Here is a 22,112-nt window from a genome sequence, read left to right on the forward strand (position 1 = left end):
TCTCGCAGCTCTCTACAGTTCCCCCTTTTTTGTTTAAAGAACACAGATGAGAACAGAGGTCTGATCCCTGTTGTGCAATGCAAGGACTGCATACAAGCCTTCTCCCAGAGGGTACCTTCTCTAGGGATGACTCAGCCTGTCCATTGATTCGTTTTTCACAAGGACGGGAAAAGGCGAATCGAACCCGTGTGCAATCAAACATGCTCTCCTCGAGGGCAAAACTCATGCCTCTCGACTGCAGTACTTTGGCTTTGCAATCTGTGTTCATTGTTTTAGGGTGGCAAGCCACGCTTGGGGGGACTGACCTGCTCCAATGACTGTAAAGGCTTGGATAATCATGGCTGCACTGCGACGCTGAGAACCTCTAATTTGGCAAATGCACCACAGACATACCAAGGAGGCTAACACCAGAAGGCCTGTCAGGGCTCCTAAACCTGCCCATTCCTTAAGATGATTCATAGCAGCGGAGATCCATGAAGATAACCCCTCCGCCAATCCGGCATCCACTCGGGTCGAGTTCACCATGACGATGGCAACCCTGAGCTGTTCCATCAGGCTGTCGAACTCCCCAGTTCAATTACCTAAAAGATAACTAGACAACTGTTTAGACAAATTTGCAGCGTTTTTTAAATAGGTTTTTTCCTGGGCCTGAACTCTGGGCCTGGGCGCTGTCCCTCAGCTCTTCAGCTCAAGACTAGCGCTCTACCACTTGAGCTACAGCGCCACTTCCGGCTTTTTTCTCTTCTTTTTGCTTATATGGTACTGGGGAATCGAACCCAGGGCCTCATGAATGCAGAGGAAGTGCTCTACCACTGAGCCACCTTCCCAGCCCCTCTCCTTAAGATGATTGGGTCATAGCATTAGGAGCATCCTCAGGCACAGGCACCCAACGAGGCATGCGGGTAACTAAAGCATATTTAAACTTTGAGGCATTCCAGCATTGGGTTACTGCACGAGGTAAGTTCTTCCATACTCACAATGAACAAAAATGGGGGATACACGCACACAGAGGTAGGCCTGTGAGTAATAGAAGATTTAGGTTTAACACTTTGGCCGCCGCAACCCGTAGCAGTTGCCACAACACCAGTCACGGTACCAGAACCCGAAGAGGTTGTAATCAAGGATACAGTTATGCATCATGTCGTACGGGCATCGGTCTCGGGAACACAGACAGGGTTCCCCATCTCGGTACTGGTCTTCCCGGTTGCACCATCGCAAGGATGAGCAGGAGGACCATCACCCCCCGCATCTCGTGCCTCTTCACACTGGGCTTTTCTAGTGAGGCGTTCAGGCACCCACACCGGATCTTGTTGGTCCTGAGGAAAAACACAAACAGAGCCTCGTGCCCATGTCAGTACGGGATCGGGCCCACGCCAGAGCCCTGTCAAGACATCCTTCCATTTTACCATCCCTTTTGCTGGGCCATAAGGTTCATTATGTCTATCTGCTGCGGATTGACTCTGAGCATCCAAATTTAAAAAATTAATAGTAAATAAAGCAAGAGAAAGTCTTTCCTTTGGGGTACGGCCATGGCCAATTCCCCCCTTTTGTTTTTGTGGGCACTCTTATCGTGCGGTGAGCATGTTCCACAATGCCTTGGCCTTGGGGATTGTAGGGCAAACCATGTATAAGTTGCACCTCCATTTGATGACAAAAGGAGGCAAACTGTTGTCCTGTGTATGCAGGTCCATTGTCAGTCTTAAGTTGATAAGGTTTTCCCCAGGCTGCCCAGGCCTCCAAACAATGGGCAATAACATTGCGTGCCTTTTCTCCAGCCGAGGGCGTGGAATGTATAACACCTGAACAAGTGTCCACAGACACATGTACATATTTTTGGTGTCCAAACTCAGAGATGTGAGTCACATCCATCTGCCAAACTTTTAGCAGGAGCAAACCCCGGGGATTAACCCCAACACTAGGCAGATGCTGATAAATTACACATCGAGGACAGTCTAATATCACCTGTCTCGCATCGGCTCGAGAAATTTGAAATTTTTGTTGTAGTGCTTTTGCATTAACATGAAATGTTTTATGAAAGGTTTTGGCTCTGTCTAAGACAGAGCTAATAAATACCCATTCTTGTCTGGTCCATTGATCCACTACATCATCTCCTTTGCCCAGGGGTCCTGGCAGGCCCGTATGAGCCCGAATATGCAAGGGATAAAAGCATGATTTTCTCTGCCAAATCAACTGTTGTAATTGTTGAAACAATGGACCAACCGGACTGGAACTCTTAATAGGTCCGGCAACCTCTAAAACCTTGAGAGCATTAATAACATAAGCAGAATCAGATATTAAATTAAAAGAAAGTGGGCATGCTTCAAAAACTTTTATAACAATTTTTAACTCTACCATCTGAGGAGCACCGGGCTGAAACTGGTGTTGTACCGGTTGTTGTGCCTCAACCATGTATACACCACATCCCATTTTTGAGCCATCAGTAAATACATTAGGGGCACTTACAATAGGTTGAGAAGTCGTTACCTTAGGAAAGATAATTGGGTGTTCCTTGAAAAACCCCAAAAGGGGATGTTTTGGAAAGTGGTTGTCTATTTGTCCAGTAAAGCTACATTGTAAAATAGCCCAATCATCTATAGTAGCACACAAAGTTTGAACTTGATGGCTGGTGTAAGGAACTATAATGGTAGATGGGGCAATTCCAAAATACTGTAAGCATTGTTGAATTCCAGAGAGTGCAACACCAGCCACAGCAGTAGGGTAATATTCAATGGACTTGGCCGGTGATATTTTCGGGTGAATCCAAAACAACGGGACTTCTTGCCACAACAACCCAGTAGGTTGAGACAAGGTAGGGAGTATACACAGGGTAATACTCTTGTCTTCCTGTATTCTCTGTAAGCAGGCATTTTGTAATCTCTCTTCTATCTTATGTAAAGTCTCTCTTGCCTCTTTGGTTAACTGTCTAGGAGAATCCAAAGCAGAGTCTCCTTGTAATATAGCATAAAGGGGTCTCAACTCATAATTTGGTAGCTTTAAATAGCTTCTAACCCAATTAATATCTCCTAACAATTTTTGAAAATCATTTAAGGTTTTTAGATTATCTTTTCTCAACTCTACCTTTTGTGGAGTAACGCAATTTTTACATATTTTCGCTCCTAAGTAATCTATAACCTGGTCCTGCTGTACCTTTTCAGGAGCTATAAACAGTCCTCTGTACTTTAGCATCTCAATCAAATCCACATACGCCTTTTCCAGCATATGTTTACTCTTTGCTGTTAGTAAAATATCATCCATATAATGAATGCATCTTAATTTGGGATATTTTTGTCTAAGAGGGGCAAGAGTTTCATCCACATAAAGTTGGCACATAGTAGGACTATTGGCCATCCCCTGAGGTAAAACTACCCACTCATATCTTTTATCTGGCTCCTCATGATTGCAGGAGGGAATAGTAAAAGCAAACCTCACACTGTCTTGATCATGTAGGGGAATGGAAAAAAAAAAACAATCCTTTATATCAATCACAATAATGGGCCAAAAGGCCGGCAGGGAAGAAAGCAAAGGTAGGCCTCGTTGTACGGGGCCCATAATTTGCATCTGGTTATTGATGGCTCGTAAATCGTGTAACAAACGCCATTTTCCAGACTTCTTTTTAATAACAAAAATGGGTGTATTCCACGGGGATACTGATGGTTTAATGTGTCCTTGGGTTAACTGTTCCTGTACTAATGTCCTGGCGGCAGTTAATTTTTCAGAGGAAAGTGGCCACTGAGGCACCCACACCGGCTCCTCCGTTTTCCAGGATATGGGGATCTCTCCCCCAGTGGCCCCTAGGAAAAACCCAAGCCCTGCCTGTGGTTTCTCTGGTACACTTTAATAGGCTCCTTGTTCCCTCGTAGAAATTTACCTAGTCCAAAACTGGGGTGATAACCCATACGCACCATCATGTCCTGTGATGCAGGGGAATAGTCATTACTTAATTTAAATCCCATTTCTTTCATAAGGTCTCTGCCCCATAAGGAAACCGGGAGCTCTAACACATAAGGCTGTATTATACCGGAATGTCCTTCTTCATCACTCCAGTGCAGCTGTCTCGCACTCATGTCAGGGGCCTTAGCATATCCCAGACCTTGTAAGGTTTGGGAGGACGCTTGTACAGGCCATCCTGATGGCCAATCTTTTCTGGCAATAATGCTCCTGTCTGCCCCAGTATCCAAAAGGCCCAAAATTTTCTTATTATCAACATTGAGTTCAAGAACTGGTCTTTGGTCCAAATCAAGAGACAGGAATGTTAAGTCTGTTCCCGTGGATCCAAAACCCCCTTTTCCTCTTAGCTTGGGCTGAGCCGCAAAATGGTCATGTAAACTGGGTAAAATCAAAAGCTGAGCAATTCTATCTCCTGGGGAGATGGCTAAAATTCCTTTAGGAGAGTCAACCATAATCTTTACAATTCCAGTATAGTCTGGGTCAATCACACCAGGATGCACCTTAAGGCCCTGCAGAATTGTGGATGACCTCCCTATCAACAATCCCACCGTGCCAGGCTCAAGGGGTCCTTGGAAGTCTGTGTCAACTAACTGGACCCCCATTCGGGGAGTTAATACGAGTCTGGTGGTGGCACGGAGGTCCAGTCCTGCTGAGCCCGCAGTGGCTCTCCGCGGTCCTTGGGGTGCCGGAGGGTCGGCCACTGTTCTGGGTAGTAGCTCCTGTCCTGGTTCTCGACTGCCCCATATATTTGCGGGCCCTGAGGGCGGGGGCCCCGCTGCCCATTTTTTGAATGGGCCTGCGTTAAGGTTCGACCATTGATGTCTTTCACAGATCGGGATTCAACTGCCCAGTGCTTCCCCCTTTTACATCTAGGGCACAGCCCAGGCTGCTTAGGCTGTTGTCCCTTTCCTGTTTCTATCACACTTCCTCTTTCAGGGCAATTACGCTTTATGTGTCCCATCTTGCCGCATCTAAAGCACACACCTGAGCCTCCCCCTTTCTTCTGGGTTAATTGCACCACAGCAGCAGCTAATCCAGCATTAGTTAGTGGTCCACCCAGCTCTCTGCAAACTTTCATCCATGCTTCTAGTTCCCTATTCTTATATGGGGTTATGGCGGCTCTGCATTCCTTAGTGCACTGCTCGTAAACAAGCTGTTTAATTAATGGCATGGCTGCATCTGGGTCACCAAAAATTCTGCCAGCGGCCTCGACCATACGGGCAACAAAGTCCGAAAACGGCTCCATAGAGCCCTGCAGGATTTTGGTGAGATTGCCACTCACCTCGCCTTTATTTGGTAAGGCCTTCCATGCCTTTATGCCAATTTTATTGATTTGTTCATAAACTTGAACCGGGTAGCCTATCTGCTGATTGGCGAATCTCCCGTCCAAGCAGCATATCTCTGTCCCAAGCCTGATTGGCCGCAGCCTCTTCACTAGCAAATTCAATCAAAAAGGCCTTCCAATCTAAATACTGACCTGGGCTCAAACAAGCTCATGCGAGCCCACTCCAATCACCGGGTGTCATGCAATGTCTGTTTAGGGCCTCCACCTGGGCTACAGTAAAGGAGGCTGTGATTCCGTATGTCCGCAGACTCAGCTAAAGATTTTATAACCTTAAAATCTAAGGGTTCATGATACCGCTGTCCCTGTGGATCCTGAAATATTGGACAGGCTAGATGTAACTCGGTTCTGACCGCTTTCCACATGCCTGGGCTGAAAGAACAGCCGGGGCTGCCACTTCCGGGGTCCTCCGCATAGAGCGGAGGGGCCGAAGGTGTGGGGCGGTGCACGGAGGGCGTGCATTCGTCTTTATCTGGGTCCTCTCTCTCCTTCCCTTTCCTCCTCTTTCTTATCTTTGTTTTTTCTATTTGTTCTATGAGTGATTGTAGTTCCTCTGAGTCTGTAGACTCAGAGGTCTCTAGTTCGGCAAAATCGGGGTATAACCCCCCCTGCTCTCCTCCTTTTCGCTGTCTGCCCTTTCCGATCTTTCTTCCTGCAGCATTTCTAGGGCAGCCTGACCATTCTCTACCGCCTCACTGCAACGCTGGTCCTCGAGACAGCCTCTTATCAGTTTCCATATTGGTCTCACTCCGCTCTTAAGCGTTCCTTGTTCAGAGGCAAAATCTAGGTCCCTCCCTAGTTTCTCCCAAGAGGCCACCGTGAGGCTTCCAGAGACAGCGAACCACAGGGCAACGATGTCACATTCATTCAAAAATCTCTCTAAAGTACTCTTTTTTATTTTTAACTTTTTTGAGTGCAGTAGCTCATTGAGAGCCAAAAAAATTGGGTGCGAAGAAGAAGCGCCCATGTTTTAAACATTTAAAGCTGGTAAACAAACTTTTACTTTCGCTTTTGGCTACTCTATTGACTAGCCCCGGGTTCTTGCTCTCTCTTTATCTACCGAGAAGAGCAAAAATCCCCCCCCCCCCCCCGCTCTTGTCGCGGATTCCCCTTTTACCTGGGAACTTACTCCCCGCTCTTGTCGCGGATTCCCCTTTTACCTGGGGACTTACCCCCGCTTTTGTCGCGGATTCCCCTTTTACCTGGGGACTTACCGGTGCACCACCCTGACCACAGAGAGTTCTGAGTCCTGGTTGGGGTTATGGCTGATTCCCCGTATGGGCCACCACGTGTCGCTACTGCCTCGACCAGCAAGGAAGACGCGACACCGGACTCTTCTCTCTGCAGTTTATTCAGGACCTTTGAGTAATCTTCTGACCCCAACCCCGGGGAGAATTCCCCACAGCCTTAAGTACCCGCTGGGTAGCCAACCCTGATACACCACGTGGGAACCACCAATAGGTTCAGGTGCGCGGAAGCAAGCCAGATTCTTTGCCTTAGCCATATAAGGAGTTGTTTACCCCAAGAGCACGCGCCATCGGGAAGGCGGAGGGCAGAAGCCGGCGCCATCTTCCAGGTGCGGCCTCTCGCAGCTCTCTACACTCCTGTATCCACTTTTCAAGTGTGGAATAACAGTCATGTGCCATCACACCCAAAAAATACCAGACATTGTTGATTACTATAGTGTGGCAGATTGAAAAGTTGTGGGTGATGTGATAAAGGCTCTTGAGATGAGATTATTGTAAGGTCCGCTCCTGGATGGCTAGCAGACTCCACCCTCCTCGCAAAGTCTCCACCCAGTACCTGTGTTACCTAGGCAACTGGGACACCTGGAAGAGGGCACATCTGCATCCGCTGAGGTCACATCTGAATTTGATGTGGCCACACCTTTCCCCGCCCATACCCAACATAAGGCCTAGCCCAGGCCCAGACGCTCTCTTGCTCTTGCTCTCTTGCTCTTGCCCTTGCTGTTGCTCTTGCTCTTGCTGTTGCTCTTGCTCTTGCTCTTCTTTTCTAGCTCTCTCTGCTCTCTCTCTCTGCTCTAGCTCTAGCTCTTTCCTCTCTCTCCTCTCTTTCCCAGCCACGTGGAGTGCCAACCTTGCCTGGTCCCAGCAGGTCTACCCCTTACCTGAATACCACGTGAGTGCTACTGTTCTTACCCCTCTCTCTGCTCTTTTCTGGCTCTTTTCTCTCTCTTTCCTCTCTTCCCAGCTCTCTCTCATTCCCAGGCCTTTCCCAGCCACGTGGAGTGCCAACCTTGCCTGGTCCCAGTAGGTCTACTGAATAAACCTACCCCTTACCTGAATACCACGTGCGTGCTGGTGCTGTTCTTACTCGGCTACCTCTTTTTAGAAACCTAACAATTATCCTGGATTTCCCAGGAGACAGGATGACTGGTTAGAGAGAAGAGATTTGGTAATAGAAGTATAAATAAGAGTGATGACACAAGTGGCTAAAAAGGAAAGGAAATAGATTCTGACCAAGAGACTCTAAAAATTGTGTGGTCTTATCAATGGCCCAGTGACATTGATTTAGGACCTCTAACTTTTGGAGCTTAAACATAATGAAATTATTCTTATTGTTTAAATCCACTGACTGTTAATTTGCTTCAGCAGCAATAGGAAACTAATACATTTAGCTATTCACTAAGCCTTGGAATTGCGTACATGGATTCCTTCCAGGCCATTCTTTTCTTCTTCAAAATTCTTTTAATTATTCTAGTTCCTTTGTCTTCCTATACTAGTCTTAGATTAACTATGTTTATATCTATAAAAAAAATTGTGCGGGGATTTAAAAATAACCTTGCCATGTTGACAATCAAACAATCAAACCATTGAGCTACATCCCCAACTCCTTGCTGAAATTGTTTTGTTCATTAAATCTGGGTCTCAATTTGTTGAGAGTCTTTATGATGTTGTGTCTTCCAATCCATTGATACAGTATTTATATCCATTTATTTAAACTTACTTTACTTCATTTCTCAGCATTGTGTGCTCCTGTGCATTCATGTTCTATGCATGTTTTATTAAATCAATACCTGCTTTATATTTTCATTGGGCAATTGCAAATGACATTACATTAAAAATTTAAGTTTGTGTGTTCTTTGTTAGGATATATTATATATACTCATAAGCTACATATATACATATACATTTATATATGCATACAAATTACAAATATTTATAATTGTTTTTATATGTCTAGCTAATCCTATAACATTGCTAAATTTACTTATTGGTTGTAGGAGTATTTTGTAGAGTCCTTAGTATTTTGTACATAATCACTTCATATACAAATAAGGATTATTTTAATGCCTTACTTCAAAGTTTGGTGGACTTCAGTAAAACAAGTGACTAATTTGGAGGAAAATATTACATTAAAAATTCAGCTTTCGGGCTGGGAAGTTGGCTCAGTGGTAGAGCGCTTGCCTTGCATGCCTGAGGCCCTGGGTTCAATTCCTCAGCACCACATAAGCAAAAAGAAAAAACCGGAAGTGGTGCTGTGGCTCAAGTGGTAGAGCGCTAGCCTTGAGCTGTAGAGCTGAGGGACAACACCCAGGCCCAGAGTTCAGGCCCCACGACCGGACCCCCCCCCCAACAAAAATCAGCTTTATTAATTCTGTAAGTCTATTTCTGTTATCTATTTTATACTGAGGCAAGAGCTCAGATTATTGATTTGAGAAAAAATTTTTAAAATTTTAATTTAATATTGTAAATATCCTTTTAGGATTTCTTAAATTATGTTCTGTATCTTTTGGTATATTTCCATCATCATTCAGTTCTCTATACATATTCTTTCCTTAAAGAATTCTACATTGATTCATATATTCATAGAGGCATTCTGTTTAGTTTAGAAGTATTTAGAAGTTTTTGTCATTGATATCTTTTTTTCATTTTGATTGGAAAAACTTTCTGTATGATTTCCTTTTGTAGATCTGTTTATATTAGTTTTTGGCACAAGATATACGAAATGTTGTGATGTGTTCTATGGGTACTTGAAAAGAATGTACATTCTACTTTTGTTGTACAGAATACTCTAAATATTGACTACATGCTGTTGACTCACGTTACTGAATTTAACTTTTTGTCTAGTTGTTTTTATCATTTATTTAAAAAGAGGTATTAAAATCTTCACATAAGATTGTACTTCTCTTTCTATGTGTGTGTGTGTGTGTGTGTGTGTGTGTGTGTGTGTGTGTGTGTGTGTGTACATTGTGGATAAAGACCAGGGACTTGCACATTCTAGGCAAGCAGTCTATAACTGAGCTATACTCTCAGCTCTTATCTCTCTTTTGAATTCTGTCAGTTTTTGCTTTGTGTATTTTGGTCCTGTCTTCAGTTCATGCATATTAGGACTTATACTCTTTTGGGGAGAATGATTATATTATCATTATATAATATTCTTCTATATCTCTTACCATCTTCTTTGATATAAATTCTAATATTAATGAAGCAATATTTACTTTCCTTTGATGCATGTATGCATAATATAACTCCTACCATCCTTTCAGTCTACCACTATAAATTTATTTGAAATGTGCCTCCTTTAGATAGAATAAGACTAAAATACATTTAAATTTTCTCTGCCAGTTTTTATCATTTACTTGTATTTAGACTCTAAGTTTAAAAGACCTATCAGTAGAGTTTAAGCATGTTATTTTATTTTTTCATTTTTCATTTATTCTTGCCAAAAAGCTTTTACTTGATATTGTGAAAATGTTAAGCAAGATAATATACTAACATCAAAAGGAAAATTTTGAGTTGGCCATGGTGGTTCATGCCTATAATCCTAGCTATTCAGGAGATCGTGGTTAGAATCCAGGCTATAGTTTGTGATACTCATATCTACAATTAACCACCAGAAAACTGGAAGTGGCACTGTGGCTCAAAGTGGTAGAGCACTAGCCTTGAGAAAAATAGCTCAGGCACAGTACTCAGGCCCTGAGCTCAAGCCCCATGACTGACAAAAAACAAAAAAAATGAAAATTATGATAGCACCATAACAATACATATCTACCTTGATCATTTCAGTGAAAAAGAGTAACTGCCAAATTATCAGTCAACATCCTAAGTCTACAACTCCCATATCAATGTGGATGTGTGAATGTACCAAAATGGAGATCTTCATTTGTACATTATTCCTGGATAGATAAAATTTTCTTTCTTTTTTTTCCTTTTTTTTTTTTTTGTCAGTTGTGGGGCTTGAACTCTGGGCCTGGGCGCTGTCCCTCAGCTCTTCAGCTCAAGGCCAGCGCTGTACCATACAACACCACTTCCGGTTTTCTAGTGGTTTATTGGAGATAAGAGTTTCACAGACTTTCCTGCCCGGGCTGACTTTGAACTGCGATCCTCAGATCTCAGCCTCCTGAGTAGCTAGGATTACAGACATGAGCCACCGGCGCCCAGCGATAGGTGGATATAGCCACTTTTCTGAGAATTTTTTTCAATCCAAAGCTCTTGAGACTTGAAGTATTTTTTGTCTTCTTGTGTTTTCCTGAGTTGCTTGTTGAATCATTGATCCAATTAGCTTCTCCTCTTTTTTCTACTTCTCTGCTTGTTACACAGTATTAAACATTTTTTTACATAAATCCATGATAAACCTCATTCAGAGTTTTGTAACCTAAGTTATATTTATTGCTTTTAAACTATCATGGCACATTTATTTTTGTTAATATATTCCAGTACATCCAACATTCACATAACCAGCTACATTGCAGTTGAACTTTTTTAAAGTACCATTCAGGTCAGAGATTCATGGTAATAGGAAAACTAAAAATGGAAATATAGAAAATCTCAGACCTGAATAGTACTTTTAAAACTTTAAGGATAGTCAAATCAGATGCATAAAACAGAGGTATTCCCGGATAATCAAGTTGGCTGAGCTGTATCTACTTTTTGAATCTGTTTCTACAGCTTTGTGATAAAAAAATTAAGTTCTTTACTTAGCATATTTTTTCAGGTTCATCCATTTCTCTGAAAATGTAATATGGATATGTAAAATGATCAAAGTATATATTTTTAATTTTATTGTAAAGATGCTGTACAGAGGGGTTACAGTTACATGAGTAAGGCAATGAGTACATTACTCGTTGAACATTTCTACCCTTTCCCTTCCTTCTTGTTGTCCCACTATCCCTTCTCTCCCCCACCTCCCCCACTCCCCCTACCCCATCCTCCCCACCTGAAGTTGTAAAGTTGCAAATATTCTGTCCTGTGGGTATCCTTGTTGTAATAGGTCATGCTGTGTTCTTGTTTCAGTGTTTTGTTATTCTCCTTCCCCTCCCCAGATTAGATATATGTATATATAAGATGCAGGGTATCAAAATCAAGTACAGTGACAACAGGGGATATGCCATAGGGGAAAGAACATACAAAGGAAACTACAACAACAACAAATAAAATCAAAAGGTACATTTAAATCAATAACAATAAAAGACCTCTTGTGTCCATATCTTGGGGTTCATTTCACTTAGCATCATCTTATGTACATGGCTTTTGAGCTTTTCATCTCATCTGATAAGATTATCCTAGATGTATACTAATTATTGCAAATAAGGGAAACCATGAGACCTATGTTTCTTTGGGCCTGGTTTACTTCACTTAATATAATTTTTTTCCAAGTCTTTCCATTTCATAACAAATGGGGCAGTGTTGTTCTTTCTGATGGAAGCACAGAATTCACATATATATATATATATATATATATATATATATATATATATATTTCACATTTTCTTAATCCACTCATCTACTTGAGGGGGCATCTGAGTTGGTTCCATATCTTAGCTATGTATACCAAGTTTTTTGATCCATTCATCCATTGAAGGGCATAGGGGCTGTTTCCCTAACTTGGCTATTTTGAATAGTGCAGCAATGAACATGGCTGTGCAAAGTGTCTTTATTCTATCCTGACTTCACATCTATTGGATAAATGTCAAAGAATAGCATCACTGGATTATAGGGTAGTTCTATGTTTAGTTTTCTGAGGAATCTCCAAACTGTTCTCCACAGTGGTTGCACAGGGTTCCCCATGGGCCCAGTAAAGTGTTTTACTTTCCTTTTATGAGTGGCACTATTATCAGTCATTGCATTTGATTCTTCCCTCTCCCCCTTCTTCCTTCCTTCCTTCCTTCCTTCCTTCCTTCCTTCCTTCCTTCCTTCCTTCCTTCCTTTCTTCCTTCCTTCCTTCCTTCCTTGCTTCTTTCCTTCTTTCCTCCCTTCTTTCTTCTTCTATCTCTGTCTTTATTTCTCTTTTTCTCCCCTCTCTGTCTGGTTATACTGGCAACTGCATTCAGAACTTCATACTTGCTATCCAAGTCCCATGGCATTTTCTTTAAATCTGTGCTCGAACCATTAAGCAGGAACTAATTGTATCTTTGTTTATGATAATAGTGTTCCTGTTATTAAGGAGCAAACTGATTCATGTTTCTTCTCTATATTCTCTCATACTTTAAGAGGTATAAGAGTAGAATAGACAGTTTAGAGGAAGAATAAGCTAGATCACTTAAGTAGTAACTGCAAGATTTATGATTATTTGGTAAAAATCTAAGTCCTTGATTTTAAAAAATACATGAGATAGAAATACAATTAAAACAATTTCTTTTGTGGGGTAGAAAGCAGGAGGTGGGGAGGTGGGGAGGGCAGGGATAGTAGGGGAAAAACAACAGAGGGGGTAACAATGTTCAATGGGAAATTTCCTCATCTTACTCATGTAACTGTAACTCCTCTGTACAGTATCTTTACAACAAAAATATTTAAAAATTCTAAATTATATTAGATTTCCACTTACATGTATAAAGTTCTGGTGTACAATAATCTTATAATTTATTTGATTGGAAAAATTGACAATCACATACTTAATATTTTTACTGCCTAAGTTGCAGAAATGATATATTCTTTTTGTCTAAACCAGACACCTGGAAACCCTGGAACATCACCAAGTAAGGTTAGATCAACTGGAGCAGGATAAGCCATCTGGGAAGTTTCCAGGAAGTCAAAATTCAACGAACATTTATTGTACAAGGAGACCACATCTTCACTGGTATATAGAATACTGGTAAAGTCTATCAATAGCAAATCGATAAACAGAAAACTGGCATCAGAAGGCTCTCATTGGAGCTGTATGTAGATCCCTTATCAGCCTGGAATAATTCACTCATAGAAGTATTTGGATCTTACTAAAGCACCAGATGGATAGATATTTCAAAAGACAAATAGATGAGATTGAACTTAATGCAGAGAAAATATAGGGAGGGGTGACAGTCCAAAGTCTAGAAGAATTAGGGAACAACTGTACCAATTTTATTCTAACTGGCAAGAATGACTTAAGTAACAATAAAAGTTGAGTGTTGTTTCAAAATTTGATGTTTAGAGACAAAGTAAATGCTGTGAAAGATTTTTTTTATAGATCTCGGATCTATAAAAGATATTTGAAAGATCTTTTAGGAAGATCTTTAAATATCTTGGCTCTTTAAGATGTTATGACATTTCTCTAAATTAAGAATTTAACTAATCATAAACTCTAGGTCTTTTTCATTTTGCATGCTGAGCACATTTCAATAATTTCAAATAGCATTGTTAAACATGCTCAATAATATAATATTGATATATCCTTTATATACATATTTTACAGTTGAATTAAAATGGGAAGAGAAATATTTGCTAATTAATGCATCAGAAGCCTTCAACATTATATAAAGCAGAAAAAGTCCCAAGAAGAAGGGAAATTTTGCTTGCCTAGAGGGTTTGGCTTTTGATGTATCAATCCATTGAAGAAATCTCTGAATCATCTGCATGTTTTCCAATCCCACTGGAACATGAGCAAATCCCTAGTATCAGAAAAGGCTTTAAGATGAACATAGTCCATACTTACTAGCCCATACTTGCCCTGTGAGAGTGTGAACAAAGTGCTCTGTCAGGTATGTTAGTTTGTTTTGTATCAGTTAAAATAACAGGGCTATGACTTGTCTGCTATTCCCAGATTTTCCACAATAAACTCTTTCATATATGAATACTGTCTGTATTGGTAAATTTTCTGTTACTGTGACCAAAACATACCTGAGAAAATCCATTTAAAGGAGAAAGTGATTATTTTAGCTCATGGTTTTAGAGGTTTCAGTGTATGATCACTTGATTCCATTGTTTCTGGGTCTGTGGTAAAGATTGTGTGGTAGAGTCAGTAGTGGAGTAAAGCTGCTCAGTTCATGGTGACAAGGAAGAAGGGAATGGGAAGGAGCCAAGGACAACGTACACTACTTAAGGATCCCCAAGTGACTTCTTGGCACTGACTAGTTACTTTCTAAAACTATGTTTCACCTCCTAAATTTTCCCCTCCCCCATAAACCTTTAAACCATGAATCCATCAATGAATTAATCCATTGATGAAATTGGAACCTTTATGACCCAATCTCTTCCCAAGGGTCCAACATCTGAACATTGATACATTGGACCAAGCTCAATTCATGAGCTTCTGGGGGATATTTCAGATCTAAATAATAACAGTATTAATTTTTCACTGGTTTGCATGTTCTCCATAGGGTTCATTCTGATGAGTCAGAAGCAAAAGTACAAGGTGCTTCTGAAGTAAAAGCAAGTGTCTTTCAATGTCTATTTTTAATATATATTTTTTATTGTAAAGACATTGCACAAAGGGGTTACAGTTACATGAGTAAGGTAATGAGTACACATCCTATTGAACATTGTTACCTCCTCCTTTGTTTTTCCCCTACCATCCCTTCTCTCCCCACCTCCCCAACTTCTCCCTCCCCAGTCAATCCCCACCCCTGTGAAACTGTAAAGTTCATTGTCAACATAGTGTCTTGTACATACAATGGGTCAACCTGTATCCTTATTTCATCATTTTGACATTTGCCTTCCCCTCCCCAAATATTGTGTCTTCACCTGCAGTGTTCAAAGATACAGGGACTACCACTCTTATTGCACTTATTAGTCATATAGAGTAGCATCGGGGCAGGGTTCATCCAGAGAACAAATCTCAAGAGAGTGACAAATAGGATTTTATTTATTTATTTATTTATTTATTTATTTATTTATTCATTCATTCATTCATTCATTCATTCATTCATTTTTGCCAGTCCTGGGGCTTGAACTCAGGTCCTGGGTACTGTCCCTGAGCTTCTTTTGCTCAAAGGTAGCACTCTAACACCTGAACCATAGTAACACTTCCAGCTTTTTCTGTTTATGTGGTACTGAGGAATCAAACCCCAGCTTCATGCAAGCACTCTACCCCTAAGCCACATTCCCAGCCCCAGGTTGGATTTTAAAGTCAATATATACAATGGGTTAGAAGCTCAAGGAGCTAGACAAAGTAGGAAGACCCCTAGAGTTCATGCAGGAAAAGATGTAGATGGTTCCATATCCACAATGAGCTGAACTTTGGAAAACAGTGACTATGAATACTAATTAACCTCCCCATGCCTCAGTTTTACTACTTTTAAGTAATTAGATTAATTAATGTTAGAGGATGATTTGTATCCTCCTAAAAGATGAATAGAAGTCCTAGTAGTGCTATCCACCAGCAATACAAAATGTGACATAATATAGAATTTAATTCATTGCAGATGTAATTGGTTAAGATGAGATCATACAATGTGCTAATTTTATAGGAAGAGAACAATGAAAACTCTACATGAGCTCCAAATAAGATGACTGCAGTGATCAGAGTCATATACAGTTGCAAGCCAAGGGACACCTGAGGCTACCCAAAACTGAAAAGGGTAAAGGAGGCTCTTCTCTTAGAAGCTTTGAAGAGGTTGTGTAATGTGAGATTTCTGATCTCGAGAGACAGAAGGAATATTTATCTGTTGTGTGAAGCTCTCCCAGTTTGTGATATTTAAACAGCAACCCTAAGAAACAAATATGGTGCACACCTGTATTCTCTGTCCACACTAATATTCTTAATTTTATTTAGAAAAGCATTTATGGTGGATATTAAGCTTTAAAATAGTATCAAGTGTATTTAATATCCAATGAAATACACATAAGTATTCAAAATAGCCAATGAAATTTGTGTTAATTGTAAGTTTTCAAAGCTCATTTTAGAAAAGGACACAGCTTGTCTAATAAGTGACAGTTCATGTAATTCATGTGGCAAAAGCAGGATCTCCACTATGAGCTGTTATACTGGAAAGTAGCACATTTATTTAGACCCTAGCAAATTAATGCTTTTTCAAAATGCATGTTACAAAGGGGGAAAAAGGAAAAATTCTCAGTGAAGGACAAAAGTCTGTACGTGTCTCAGTCTAAAGTAAAATAGGTAGCAAGAGTCCTAGTATCTCCACTAAGTCAAGGAAGAAAATCGTAGGAGGTAAGAAAAGAACAGTATTTTTTGTCCTTTGAGTCATTGTGTAATTCTATGAGAGACCAAATGAAGGATGTGAAATTAGAAAATATAGGATAGGATATGTGTGGCTACAAACAGGGAAAATGTTAGTTCTTTTCCCTTTTTCTAGTTCATAATTAACAACATCATATTTATTATGAGAAGTAATTTGTCAAGGTCCCTGAGCCTTCCTGCATACTTTTGCTGGATATGCCAGGAATGAAAAACTACCACTTCTGTTCACCTAGACAATTCATCTAAGTATATAAAACTGGAAATCTTAAGAGGGTATGTAGAGTACCTTCCCTGACAAAGAGCAGGCTTGCTTTCTACCTATTAAAAAGACTATGAATTTCTCAAGCTTTAAAATTTTATGGTTAAGGCTGAGAATGCGGCTCAGTGGTAGAGTGCTTGCCTTGCATGCATGAGGCCCTGGGTTCAATTCCTCAGGGCCACATAAGTAGAAAAAGCTGGAAGTAGTACTGTGGCTCAAGTGGTAGAGCGCTAGCCTTGAGCTGAAGAGCTGAGGGACAGTTCCTAGGCTCAGAGTTCAGGCACATGACAGACAAAAAAATAAAATAAATCATTTATTCCTAAACCAGTAGTTTCATGTCTCTATTACCACACATGAAACTGGCAAATCAGTGTGTTACCTTCCAAGTAGACAAGAATCTCATATGCTTATGGTAAGTTATCTTCTCATCAACAACAGTAACATAATAATTCACAAAAATAATAGATAGTATCTATTATGGCTTACTATGTGCCATATGCCACTGTTTTATGCATAGCCACAAAAGTTTTAGTAAGACAAATGTAGATCCCAAGGTCACACATTCTCAAGGTGTCCTGGTCATTACTAGTGTTCTTGTTTAGATTCTCCATTATCCCTTATCTCTATTTCCTTACTGTCATTCCTTATTCTTTTTTTCTTTTTTTATTGTCAAGATGTACAGAGGGGTTACAGTTATATAAGTAAGGTAATAAGTACATTTCTTGTCAAACTTCTTACCCCTTCCCTCATTTTTCTCCTACTTTCCCTCCCTCCCTAATCCCACCCCCAAGTTGTACAGATCATTTCCAACATATTTTATTGTGAATATCATTGTTGCATTGGTTTCCCACTTATCCTTTTTCTCTCCATTCTGTTGTTCCCCTTCCCTTCCCTAATTCAGATAAATGTATATACAATACAGTGACAACATGGTATATATCATTGCGGGAGGAACATACAAAAGAAACAAGAAATCATATAGTATATTAAAAACAACAACAAAGAAAAACCTCTTGAAGGCCATCACATAAAAATAATGTGACACCCATGAAACTACTACATTTATTAGGCCAGGTGCTAGAGCTAGCCTTTAGTCACTAACTGAGTGATCTTGGGCTATTTACTTAATCTCTTTATGTCACAATTTTCTAATTTGTAGCAGTGGGGACAGCAATAGCACCTACCTCCTAGAGTTGTTGTGAGGCTGAGAGGAGCTAGTACAAAGTTCAGCATTCACAACAGGACCAAACATACAGTAAGTATTCAAAAAGAATTAACTTTTCTCTGAGGCAGAATAATAGTGAATGATCTTTTCTGCCGTATAATTCCCCAATTAATGGTGATTATATTAACCACCTTCAAACTCATCATCCTCCTTAATGTGGTGCATAGCATTTATAAGACAGGCACTGGGCTTATGTGAAAATAACATTCCAGTTCAATCAAATAATCCATTCTAGCATGGACCTAACACTGCTAGATGCAACAAGGAATGTAAATCAAATTTAAGACAGCCCTAGCCATAAAGAACCTCATAATCTATTGAAAGAGTTGAAATTAATAAACAACAAATCACTTGATAACAATTGGTATCACATTGCTTACAAAAATTCATATCAGTAGGAGTTCAGACAATGTGAGGGCAGCTTGGCATAAGCATCCATGTAAGATTCCATCTGGTAGGAGTAAAAAATGTCTTAAAATAAGACATTTTTCTTGGGGAAAAAAGGAGGGACAGTTGAAGACTATCTTTGTTCAATACTTTATGGTTTATCCAATTTTTTTCCTGTACATAGACTCATTTTATCTTATGGTAATCTTTTAGTTGGGATACCAAGAGAATTGTTATGTTCATAAGTGAATTCTGATGCAAATGATGGTTAAGTAATTTGCCCAATTTCTGGAGTCAGTAAATAGAAGCCACTTACCAGTCTCACAAAGCCTCTTCCAGTAAGGAATTTACAACTGTTAATTATAATTTTCATGAAATATAAAAATAAACATGTTAAAGATTTTATTTAAGGGCTATGGATGTAGTTCAGTAGTAGAGCATGTGCCTAGTATGTGTGATGCTTTGGGTTTAATTCCCAGCAATCAAAATAAACAAAATTAATATTTTATTTAACTCATTGTTTATGAGAGAATTGGTAAGAGACAATAACCAGTTCAAATGATTATTCACAGATATGTGTATTAGTATGGAGTAAATGAAGACAGAATTTACAAGTGGATGGGAAAATTGGTATTCTCCTGGTTGAAGAGATACAAGTCAATTGAACTCCTAAAAGATTTTCTTTTTTTAATTAGAATCAATTGGTTATCCAATGTGAGAATATGAGTAGGCCAGCAAGAACATTAATAATGACTAGGACACCTTGACATGTCCATATATGCATAAAAGGTCCTTCAGTAGACACCTTCCTCTATCACGCTACTTCATACTTCCTCATTTCCCAAAAGCAATCTAAGCATGCTTCATTGCTTCATTTTCACACATCCACAGAAGGTATTTTGACCATATTTACCCTTCTTCATTCCCAAGGCCGAATTTATATTAAACTTAGTTTTGGTTCCTGAGTTTTCTTCACTTTAAGAATTTTAAAGTAGTTCAATTAAAATGAAAGACTGGACTTTGATAGCTCAAAAGAATCTGCTCTGTAGAAAGCATAGTTTCCATCAGTAGTACCCAGTAATCTTTGTGGTTTATTTCAGATTTCCCTATCATTCTGGGTTGAAAATGTCCCCCTAAATTTAGACATGGGAAAGTTAATGTTCAACAATCCAATACTGTTGAGATATAGGAACTGAAAATGCATTTAGGTGCCAGGTATGGTGGTGTAACCTAATTGAGAGGTGAAGGTAGGAGGACTGTGGTCCAACGACAACTAAGATCCTATATGAAAAATAATCTGAAAGCAAAAGGCCTGTGTTTCTCAATCAAGTTTAAGGTTCAGAGTTCAATCTCCATTACTGCCAACAAAAAGTGTGATTCGGGGCTGGGAAGATGGCTCAGTGGTAGAGTTCTTGCCTTGCATTCATGAGGCCCTAATTTCGATTCCTCAGCACCACATAAGCAGAAAAAGCCAGAAGTGGAGCTATGGCTCAAGTGGTAGAGTGCTAGCCTTGAGTTGAAGAGCAGAGGGACAGCGCCCAGGCCCAGAGTTCAGGCCGCATGACGGACAAAAACAAACAAAAAAAGTGTGATTCAGTTGAGGCAGCACCATCCTCATGAATAGATTAAAGCCCTTATTGCCAAAATGTGTTAATTATAAAATTCAGGGAATTCTTCTCTCTTTTCCTATTTTTCACATGTTCTCTCATAAATCATGTTTTCTTCTATGTTATTATGCAGCAAGAAGGTCCCCACCAGATGCATGGATCTCAGGCTTCCAATTCTACAGAACTATGAGCCAAACAATTGTCCATTGTTTGTAATTTATCCAGAGACCCAGTCTATGTCATTCAGTTACAGCATTAGACTAAGACAGTTGTATACAAAGTTTCAGACACAAACTATGAATAATGTAAAAGCCAATGATACAAGGCCAGAGACTTAAAAGTAGAGATTACAGATACCTGGTAACATACTATTTGCTCTCACACTAGTCTGGAGCTACTTGGGAACAGAAATGTAATCAAAATATAATGAATGAGTTTGTGTAATAAAGACATTCAGAAAGGTCTACTCAAGGGAGGCATAAGTGGGAGATTTCAAAGTTGTTAAGTGGTAGGATGGTGGTAGGTACATTCCAGGTTGAATGATTTTTTTTAAATTTTATTTTATTTTATTTGTGAACATACTGTACAGAGGAGTTACAATTACATAGGCAGGATAATGCGTACATTTCTTACCAAGCATTGCAGCCTCCTCCTTTGTTTACCCTTCACATCCCTTCCCAGCAGGTTGAATGATTTTATAATGATCTAAATTCAGGCTTTCCACTCATTAGCACAGATTTTATTTTTAAAACCCTAGTAAATAGTAATTAATTTTATTGTATCAACACATACATTTTTCTGATTGCTAGGAAGTAAGGGTACTAGGTGAGCAGAGAAAACATTTATTGTCCTCATCAAGGATCTGTATAGACGTGCACTGTAAAAATCACTTCATCTAAATACTTGAACATGTGGCTCAGCCATTAAAATATAAGTATGTTGCTATCAGGTGATAAACTATTAATATCTAGATGTGGCATTCTATGGAGAGAGCTATCCGCATGAAATAATCCTTAAGATTATTTTGTGATGCACTATCCACCATTAGTCTTATTTCTCTTGGAAAATAGTTAACTGTGAAGATAAATTTTAAAATATGGAATATTCTTGGGATTAACAAAAGGGTGGAATAAAAGATCTAGAAATGCAGGCCTGAGGAGGGAGGGGGGAGATGGGAAGGGATAGGAAGGGGAAACAAAGGAGGAGGCAACAATGCTTGATAAGAAATGTACTTATTATCTTGCCCATGTAATTGTAACCCCTCTGTATGATATTTTCACAATAAAAAATAAGCAAATAAAAAAAGAAATGCAGACCTGAGAAAAATGCCACATGGGCAGCTGTGGAAATCCCTGGGGGTACCCTGGGAGCCCTAAGGCCTGGAAAGTGTCAATGGCAAGGAGAGCATGAAAGAAAGAATGGATGCATGTAGCACTTGTGTGTATGTCCTTGTTTAATATGTAACAAACCCTTATAGACAGGTGCAAATAGTAAATCCTCTTTTGCAAGCCAGAACTCATTGCTGAGTATGAAATTTTGGTACATGTAGGAAGGAATATGATCCCTATAATGGTTGGCAGTGTGGTGGTATGTTAACTCACACAGGTTGAATCTGAGAATAAAGTTGATGTAAAAGCTAAAAAAAAAAGAATGGAAGTGTGACTGTACTGCACAGTTGGGATGAACTACTGATAGTATGATAAAATGCATTAAGAATTGCTCTGAGGGCTGGGAATGTGGCTTAGTGGTAGAGTGTTTGCCTAGCATGCATGAAGCCCTGGATTCAATTCTTCAGTACCACATAAGCAGAAAAAGACAGAAGTGGTGTTGGAGCTCAAGTGATATAGTGCTAGCATTGAGCAAAAGAAGCTCAGGGACAATGTCCAGGTCCTTAGGTCAAGCCCCTGGACTGGCAAAAGAAAAAGAAAAGGAAAAGGAAAAGGAAAAGAATTGCTCTGAGCAGGGGGCGGCCCATATCTGTATTCTTAG

At 39.9% G+C, this 22,112-nt stretch overlaps 1 non-coding gene across 1 annotated transcript; it reads left to right on the forward strand.

The window, feature by feature from the left end:
• The first annotated feature begins 21,553 nt into the window (after positions 1–21,553).
• LOC138840574 (small nucleolar RNA SNORA40) lies at positions 21,554–21,683 on the forward strand. Its single transcript, XR_011376137.1, has one exon. It is a non-coding gene; the product is annotated as a small nucleolar RNA SNORA40 (small nucleolar RNA).
• Positions 21,684–22,112: the final 429 nt, after the last annotated feature.

The sequence above is a fragment of the Dipodomys merriami genome, unplaced genomic scaffold, assembly GCF_024711535.1.
Source record: "Dipodomys merriami isolate MVZ:Mamm:240054 unplaced genomic scaffold, mDipMer1.0.p SCAF_3, whole genome shotgun sequence".
Classification (NCBI taxonomy): Eukaryota; Metazoa; Chordata; class Mammalia; order Rodentia; family Heteromyidae; genus Dipodomys; species Dipodomys merriami.